Source organism: Lolium rigidum, chromosome 7 (genome assembly GCF_022539505.1).
Source record: "Lolium rigidum isolate FL_2022 chromosome 7, APGP_CSIRO_Lrig_0.1, whole genome shotgun sequence".
NCBI classification, from domain to species: domain Eukaryota; kingdom Viridiplantae; phylum Streptophyta; class Magnoliopsida; order Poales; family Poaceae; genus Lolium; species Lolium rigidum.
Genome location: NC_061514.1, coordinates 234,259,409 through 234,269,232, shown reverse-complemented (window position 1 = coordinate 234,269,232; position 9,824 = coordinate 234,259,409).

Here is a 9,824-nt window from a genome sequence, read left to right as displayed (position 1 = left end):
CGGCTCTTCCCTGGCAATCCGGGCGAAGTTCTGCAACACAACAAGAGCTAAGTTAGAACAAAAGTTACGACTATACCTGAAGAAGCTTCCCGGAAATCCCGAGGTCTTACTCGGGGCGGAGGAGGATCGGAGCGGCTGTAGGGCTTCAGGCCATATTTCCCACTATCCCGCAAAGTGTTCCGGCAGATTTGCTTGGCCTTAAGGATCAAATCTGCCGGACTTAGCGAATAAGTTGTGATCCTAGTTGGATCCCTCAAGCCGGACATCTGGCTCATCTTGTGAGCACGGCGCTGGAGGGGCAGGACCCGGCGAGAGAGAAATAACCGGATAACATCGTCAGCACTGAGCTTGGTCTCCTCCTTGCTCCTTTCAACAAACAAAGCCTCTCTCCTGGACTCCTTGTCGTCATGGGGGTGGTGCATCCAGTTCTTCATAGAGGGAGGCCCGGGGGCGTACGCCGGAAGATTGATCAAATCCTCCGAACCTCCATTGCGGATGTAGAAGAAGGTTTTCTGCCAAGTCCGGACTGATTCTAGACCGGAGAACTTGAAAAAGATGCTCCCTTGGCGGGGCGAAAGGATGCAGCCTCCGCACCGGACAAAGGGTTTCGGGAGCGGAAGTTTCCGATCTTGGATCGAATTCTTCCGCAGATTGTAGAAGTAAGAAAAATTATCTACAGAAGGAGTGATACCAGCGTATCCCTCCATGAAAGCAGCAAAAGAAGAAAGATAGAATATGGCGTTGCCCGGAAGATGGTGGGGCTGGAGCTCGTAGAAATCTAAAAACCGCCGGAAGAAATCCGACGCGGGGAGGCCTAGGCCGCGCTCAAAATGAGCGGCGAAGACAACATGTTCACCGGGCTCAGGCTCAGGTTGCCTCTCCTCGCCAGGGATACGGCACCACACCTCTTCTGGTATCCTTCTAGACCGGTAGAGCCAGTCAATCTCAGCTTGAGTCACGTCAGAGCCCATCCAGGCTCCGCGTGTATAAGAATCCAGATCAATGCCGGAAGAATAGGCAGCGGCGCCCTGGCTCGAGCTGCCGGCATGTTGCTCTTGTTCACCGGTAGCTTGACCAGAGCTACCGGCCTCTTCTTCGTTCTGGGCGAGGTCCTCCTCGATCCCATCTTCAGACCGATCCACCGGAGCCTCTTCTCCGGATGAGATCTCCGGACTTTCGCTCTGCCGGGTGCTAGCGGAAGGTTCCGGAAGGGAATCTTCGGACGACATGATTTCGCTAAGTTCGGAAGCTAACTAAGAACAGGTTTCCCAGAACCTATATCTTCGCGAAGATCTACGACAGGGATAAAAACAAAGGAAAAAAGAAGAAATAAATATCTACCGGACTACAGAACAACGTTGCAAAGGGGGAAGTGAATCGAGCCAAGGGAGCTAACCTGAGGGTGGCGGCGGAGGTCCTTGGCGTCGGAAGGCCCAGGGATCCGCCGGAGCTTGTCAAGGAGAGCAGCGGCGGCGGCAAGCGCGGAGTATGCAGAGGATGCCGTGCAGCGCTCCAGTGTTGAGGAAGAAGAGGATCTCGACGGAGCAGGACGAGGAAACTCCGCGGCGGAGCCTGGCCGAAGAGCAAGGGCTAGACGGAGGACGGCGGCGCAGAAGTGCTTTGGGCGCAGGAGCTCGGAGGATGCGAGGATGGCGATGAAGTGAGGTAGTGGGGGACAGTGTGGAACCGTCGCTCTCTTTATAGTGAGGAGGCTTCGTGGGCCACGGCGCGGTAGGCCCGCTCCATTTAGCATGTGGGCCGCCACGTGGCATAGAGCTACACGCGATGAGCAAAGGTGCCACACAGGGGGGTATTGTCTATGCACGCTTCTATTCCTGTAGACAGTGTTGGGCCTCCAAGAGCAGAGGTTTGTAGAACAGCAGCAAGTTTCCCTTAAGTGAATCACCCAAGGTTTATCGAACTCAGGGAGGTAGAGGTCAAAGATATCCCTCTCAAGCAACCCTGCTATTAAGATACAAGAAATCTCTTGTGTCCCCAACACACCTAATACACTTGTCAGATATATAGGTGCACTAGTTCGGCGAAGAGATAGTGAAATACAAGTAATATGGATGATTATAGGTAGTAATTGCAATCTGAAATAAAGATGGCAGCAAGCGAACATGTAGCATAACTTGTTGGAAACGGTGTTTCAATTCTTAGAAACAATGCCTAGGGATCATACTTTCACTAGTGGACACTCTCAACAATGATCACATAATTGAATAAATAAATGCTACTCTCAAACACTCTCTTGTTGGATAACAAACACCATTCATTGTGTAGGGCTGCAAAAGCACACCTCAACCGGAGTAAACAAGCTCCACAACGTCATAAAGGAATCACACACGATGCGCACACTGTCACCATCACACCGTGGAGAGTAACTCCGGAGTTCATATTAAAGTAACCTCTAGAGTGCATAATAGACAAGAGTAACATCTACATATTCAACTAGATCACAAAGCTCATGATCACATAAAGATCACACCATGGGAGAGAGAGATGAACCACATAGCTACCGGTAGAGCCCTCAGCCTCGGGGGAGAACTACTCCCTCCTCATCATGGGAGACAGCAACAGCGATGAAGATGGCAATGGAGTCGATGGAGATGGATTCCGGGGGCACTTCCCCGTCCCGGCGGCGTGCCAGAACAGAGACTTCTGTCCCCCGAACTTGGCTTCGCGATGGCGGCGGCTACGTAACTTTTCGTGGAATATGATTGATCGTCTTAGGGTTTTCGCATCTGGAAGAATATATAGGCGGAAGGGTGGCCTCAGAGGAGTCTGATACGCGTAAAGCACACGCCCGTTGGGAACCCCAAGAGGAAGGTGTGATGCGTACAACAGCAAGTTTTCCCTCAGTAAGAAACCAAGGTTATCGAACCAGTAGGAGTCAAGGAACACGTGAAGGTTGTTGGTGGCGGAGTGTAGTGCGGCGCAACACCAGGGATTCCGGCGCCAACATGGAACCTGCACAATCAAAGTACTTTGCCCCAACGTAACAGTGAGGTTGTCAATCTCACCGGCTTGTCAGTAAACAAAGGATTAGATGTATAGTGTGGATGATGATGTTTGTTTGCGAAGAACGAGTAAAGAACAATTGCGATAGATTGTATTTCAGATGTAAAGAATGGACCGGGGTCCACAGCTCACTAGTGGTGTCTCTCCGATAAGAAATAGCATGTTGGGTGAACAAATTACAGTTGGGCAATTGACAAATAAAGAAGGCATAACAATGCACATACATATATCATGATGAGTACTATGAGATTTAATCGAGGCATTACGACAAAGTACATAGACCGCTATCCAAGCATGCATCTATGCCCAAAAGTCCACCTTCAGGTTATCATCCGAACCCCTTCCAGTATTAAGTTGCAAACAACGGACAATTGCATTAAGTATGGTGCGTAATGTAATCAACACAAATATCCTTAGACAAAGCATCGATGTTTTATCCCTAGTGGCAACATCACATCCACAACCTTAGAACTTTCCGTCACCGTCCTGCATTCAATGGAGGCATGAACCCACTATCGAGCATAAATACTCCCTCTTGGAGTCACAAGTATCAACTTGGCCGAGCCTCTACTAGCAACGGAGAGCATGCAAGAACATAAACAACATATATGATAGATTGATAATCAACTTGACATAGTATTCCATATTCATCGGATCCCAACAAACACAACATGTAGCATTACAAATAGATGATCTTGATCATGATAGGCAGCTCACAAGATCTAACATGATATCACAATGAGGAGAAGACAACCATCTAGCTACTGCTATGGACCCATAGTCCAGGGGTAAACTACTCACACATCGATCCGGAGGCGATCATGGCGATGAAGAGCCCTCCGGGAGATGATGCCCCTCTCCGGCAGGGTGCCGGAGGCGATCTCCTGAATCCCCCGAGATGGGATTGGCGGCGGCGGCGTCTCAGGAAGGTTTTCCGTATCGTGGCTCTCGGTACTGGGGTATTCGCGACGAAGGCTTTAAGTAGGCGGAAGGGCAGGTTTAGGGGTGACACAAGGGCCCCACACACCAGGGCCGCGCGGCCAGGGCCTGGGCCGCGCCGCCCTGTTGTGTCGGCGCCTCGTCGCCCCACTTCGTTTCCTCTTCGGTCTTCTGGAAGCTTCATGGAAAAATAAGACCCTGGGCGTTGATTTCGTCCAATTCCGAGAATATTTCCTTACTAGGATTTCTGAAACCAAAAACAGCAGAAAACAGCAACTGGCTCTTCGGCATCTCGTCAATAGGTTAGTGCCGGAAAATGCATAATAATGACATATAATGTGTATAAAACATGTGAGTATCATCATAAAAGTAGCATGGAACATAAGAAATTATAGATACGTTTGAGACGTATCAAGCATCCCCAAGCTTAGTTCCTACTCGCCCTCGAGTAGGTAAACAATAACAAAGATAATTTCTGAAGTGACATGCTATCATAATCTTGATCAATACTATTGTAAAGCATATGAGATGAATGCAGCGATTCGAAGCAATGGTGAAGACAATGAGTAAACAAATGAATCATATAGCAAAGAGTTTTCATGAATAATACTTTCAAGACAAGCATCAATAAGACTTGCATAAGAGTTACTCATAAAGCAATAAATTCTTAGTAGAAAGCTTTGAAGCAACACAAAGGAAGATATAAGTTTCAGCGAGCTTGCTTTCAACTTCAACATATTTATCTCATGGATAATTGTCAACACAAAGTAATATAACAAGTGCAATAGGTAAACATGTAAGAATCAATGCACACAGTTGATACAAGTGTTTGCTTCTAAGATAGAAAGAATGGGTAAACTGACTCAACAATAAAGTAAAAGATAGGCCCTTCGCAGAGGGAAGCATTGATACGTCTCCAACGTATCTATAATTTCTGATGTTCCATGCTTGTTTTATGACAATACCTACATGTTTTGTTCACACTTTATGATGATTTTATGCGTTTTCCGGAACTAACCGATTGACGAAACTCCAGAAAGACTCCAGGAACGCCGCCGCCATCGCGAAACTCCAATTCGGGGGACAGAAGTCTCTGTTCCGGCACCCTGCCGAGACGGGGAATTGCCCCCGGAGTCATCTCCATCGACACCACCGCCATCTTCATCGCCATCGCTGTCTCCCATGATGAGGAGGGAGTAGTTCTTCCCCGAGGCTAAGGGTTGTACCGTAGCTATGTGGTTCATCTCTCTCTCCCATGTGATCTTTATGTGATCATGAGCTTTGTGATCTAGTTGAATATCATCTATGTGCTACTCTAGTGATGTTATTAAAGTAGTCTATTCCTCCTTCATGATGTAATGTTGACGAGTGTGTGCATCATGTAGTACTTGGCATAGGTTATGATTGTAATCTCTTGTAGATTATGGAGTTAACTATTACTATGATAGTATTGTTGTGATCTATCCCCCTTTCATAGCCTGGCGGTGAGAGTGTGCATGCTATGTTAGTACTCGGTATAATTGCAATGGTCTATTATGCACTCTAAGGTTACTTAAATATGAACACCGAATGTTGTGGAGCTTGTTAACTCCGGCTTGAGGGAGCTCTTGTAGCCCTACACAATGAATGGTGTTTGTCATCCAACAAGAGAGTGTAGTGAAAGTAGTATTTGTTTATTCAGTTATGTGATCAATGTTGAGAGTGTCCACTAGTGAAAGTAGGATCCCTAGGCCTTATTTCCGAACATCGAATCTCCGTTTATTTACTATTCTACTGCATGTTTACTTGCTGCCATATTTTATTCAGATTGTTATTACCACTCATATTCATCCATATCACTTGTATTTCACTATCTCTTCGCCGAACTAGTGCACCTATACATCTGACAAGTGTATTAGGTGTGTTGGGGACACAAGAGACTTCTTGTATCGTAATTGCAGGGGTTGCTTGAGAGGGATATCTTTGACCTCTTCCTCCCTGAGTTCGATAAACCTTGGGTGATTCACTTAAGGGAAACTTGTTGCTGTTCTACAAACCTCTGCTCTTGGAGGCCCAACACTGTCTACAGGAATAGAAGCGTGTGTAGACATCAAGCTATTTACTGGCGCCGTTGCCGGGGAGGCAAGGTAAAAGGCACTCACACTCCGGACCCCGGCAACTAAGCTATTTTCTGGCGCCGTTGCCGGGGAGGTAAGGTAAAATCTATTCACATCCTCCGACTACTAAGCTATTTCCTAGCACTGTTGCCGGTGTGTGAGTGCTCGAAGCTATTTCCTTTAGATCCTGCAATTGCATCTTTTTGTTTCTTGTTAAACACTAGTAAGGCATAATGGAAAACAACTGTGAGCTTTTTAAACTATTTCCTGAGTTAAGACATGGATTGTTTGATGCGAAAATTAAAAAACCTATGGAACCTTATTTGCATGCTAGTAGTAATATTAGTATGAACGCTTTGAACACCATTGTTGATAATGATATAGAAAGTTCTAAGCTTGGGGAAGCTGGTTTTGATGAGCATGATATTTTTAGTCCCCCAAGCATTGAGGAGAAAATTTTCTTTGATGATACTTTGCCTCCTATTTATGATGATTATAATGATAGTGGTCTTCTGGTGCTGCCTACTATGGAGGATAAATTTAATTATGATTACAATATGCCTCCTATATTTGATGATAGCTACTTTGTTGAATTTTCTCCCACTACAATTAATAAGAATGACTATGCTTATGTTGGGAGTAGTAATTATTTTATGCGTGAGACTCATGATAAGAATGGTTTATGTGATAGTTATATTGTTAAGTTTGTTCATGTTGTTACTGAAAGTTATTATGAGAGAGGAAAATATGGTTGTAGAAATTTTCATGGTACTAAAACACCTCTCTATATGCTGAATATTTTGAAGTTACTTGTGTTTTATCTTCCTATGCTTGTCACTTTGTTCTACATGAATTTATTTGTGTACAAGATTCCTTTTCATAGGAAGTGGGTTAGGCTTAAATTTGTTTTGAATTTGCTTCTTGATGCTCTCTTTTGCTTCAACTCTTATTTCTTGGGAGTGCATCATTAAAACTGCTGAGCCCATCTTAATGGCTATAAAGAAAGCACTTCTTGGGAGATAACCCATGTTTTTATTTTACTACAGCAATTTTGTTTTATATTTGAGTCTTAGAAGTTGTTACTACTGTAGCAAACTCTCCTTATCTTTATTTTATTGCATTGTTGTGCCAAGTAAAGTCTTTGATAGTAAAGTCAATACTAGATTTGGATTACTGCGCAGGAACAGATTTCTTGCTGTCACCAAATTGAGCCGCCCCTGCTGTAGAAAATTTAGAAAAATCTGCCAATTTACGTGCGTGATCCTCAGATATGTACGCAACTTTCGTTCAATTTGGGAATTTTCATCTGGGCAAGTCTGGTGCCTCTAAAAAATTCGTTTTTACGGACTATTCTGTTTTGACATATTCTGCCTTTTATTTCGCATTTCCTGTTTTGCTATGTTTGATGGATTTCTTTGTTCCATTAACTTTCAGTATCTTTGTGCAATGTCCAGAAGTGTTAAGAATGATTATGTCACCTCTGAATACATGAATTTTCAATTATGCACTAACCCTCTAATGAGATTGTTTCGAGTTTGGTGTGGAGGAAGTTTTCAAGGGTCAAGAGAGGAGGATGATACAATATGATCAAGAAGAGTGAAAAGTCTAAGATTGGGGATGCCCCCATGGTTCATCCCTGCATATTTTAAGAAGACTCAAGCATCTAAGCTTGGGGATGCCCAAGGCATCCCTTCTTCATCGACAACTTATCAGGTCACCTCTAGTGAAACTATATTTTTATTCCGTCACATCTTATGTGCTTTAACTGGAGCGTCTGTGTGCTTTTATTTTCGTTTTGTTATTTTCATTCTCTGAATAAATTCATTCTTGTGTGGGAGAGAGACACGCTCCGCTTTTTCATTTGAACACTTGTGTTCTTAGCTTTACTTTTAATGTTCATGGCAAAGGTTGAAACTACTTCGTTCATTATTAAATGGTTGGAAACAGAAAATGCTTCATGTGGTAATTGGTATAATGTCTTGAATAATTTGATACTTGGCAATTGTTGTGCTCATATAGATCATGTTTAAGCTCTTGCATCATGTACTTTGCACCTATTAATGAAGAACTACATAGAGCTTGTTAAAATTTGGTTTGCATGATTAGTTTCTCTAGAGTCTAGATATTTTCTAGTAAGGTGTTTGAACAACAAGGAGACGATGTAAAGTCTTATAATGCTTACAATATGTTCATATGTGAGCTTTGCTGCACCATTTTATACTTGAGTTTGCTTCAAACAACCTTGCTAGCCTAGCCTTGTATTGAGAGGAATTCTTCTCGTGCATCCAAATCCTTGAGCCAAAAACTATGCCATTTGTGTCCACCATACCTACCTACTACATGGTATTTCTCTGCCATTCCAAAGTACATTACTTGAGTGCTATCTTTAAAAATTCTATCCTTTGTCTTTGCAATATATAGCTCATGGGAAAATAGCCTTAAAAACTATTGTGGTGAAGAATATGTACTTATGTGTCTTATTTCTTAATAAGTTGCTTGTTGAGCGGTAACCATGTTTACGGGGACGCCATCAACTATTACACCTTTGTTGAATATCATGTGAGTTGTTATGCATGTTCGTCTTGTCTGAAGTAAGGGTGATTTATCAAGATCAAATGGTTTGAGTATGCATATTGTTAGAGAAGAACATTGGGCCGCTAACTAAAGCCATGAATCATGGTGGAAGTTTCAGTTGGACATCAATCCTCAATCTCTTATGAGTATATTATCTGTTGTTGAATGCTTATGCATTAAAGAGGAGTCCATTATCTGTTGTCTATGTTGTCCCGGTATGGATGTCTAAGTTGAGAATAATCAAAAGCGAGAAATCCAATGCGAGCTTTCTCCTTAGACCTTTGTACAGGCGGCATAGAGGTACCCCTTTGTGACACTTGGTTGAAACATATGCTATGCAATGATAATCCATGTTAATCCAAGCTAATTAGGACAAGGTGCGAGCACTATTGGTAATCTATGCATGAGGCTTGCAACTTATAGGATATCTTATACATAACACATATTCTTTATTACTACCGTTGACAAAATTGTTTCTTGTTTTCAAAATGAAAAGCTCTAGCACAAAAATAGTAATCCATGCTTCCCTCTGCGAAGGGCCTATCTTCTACTTTATTGTTGAGTCAGTTTACCTACTTCTTTCTATCTTAGAAGCAAACACTTGTGTAAACTGTGTGCATTGATTCTTACATGTTTACCTATTGCACTTGTTATATTACTTTGTGTTGACAATTATCCATGAGATAAACATGTTACAAGTTGAAAGCAATTGCTGAAACTTAATCATCCTTTGTGTTGCTTCAATGCCTTTTACTTTGAATCTATTGCTTTATGAGTTAACTCTTATGCAAGACTTATTGATGCTTGTCTTGAAAGTACTATTCATGAAAAGTCTTTGCTATATGATTCAGTTGTTTAGTCATTATCTTTACCATTGCTTTGAATCACTTCATTCATCTCATATGCTTTGCAATAGTATGATCAAGATTATGTAAGTAGCATGTCACTTCAGAAATTATTCTTGTTATCGTTTACCTACTCGAGGGCGAGTAGGAACTAAGCTTGGGGATGCTTGATACGTCTCCAACGTATCTATAATTTCTGATGTTCCATGCTTGTTTTATGACAATACCTACATGTTTTGTTCTCACTTTATGATGATTTTATGCGTTTCCGGAACTAACCGATTGACGAAACTCCAGAAAGACTCCAGGAACGCCGCCGCCATCGCGAAACTCCAATTCGGGGGAC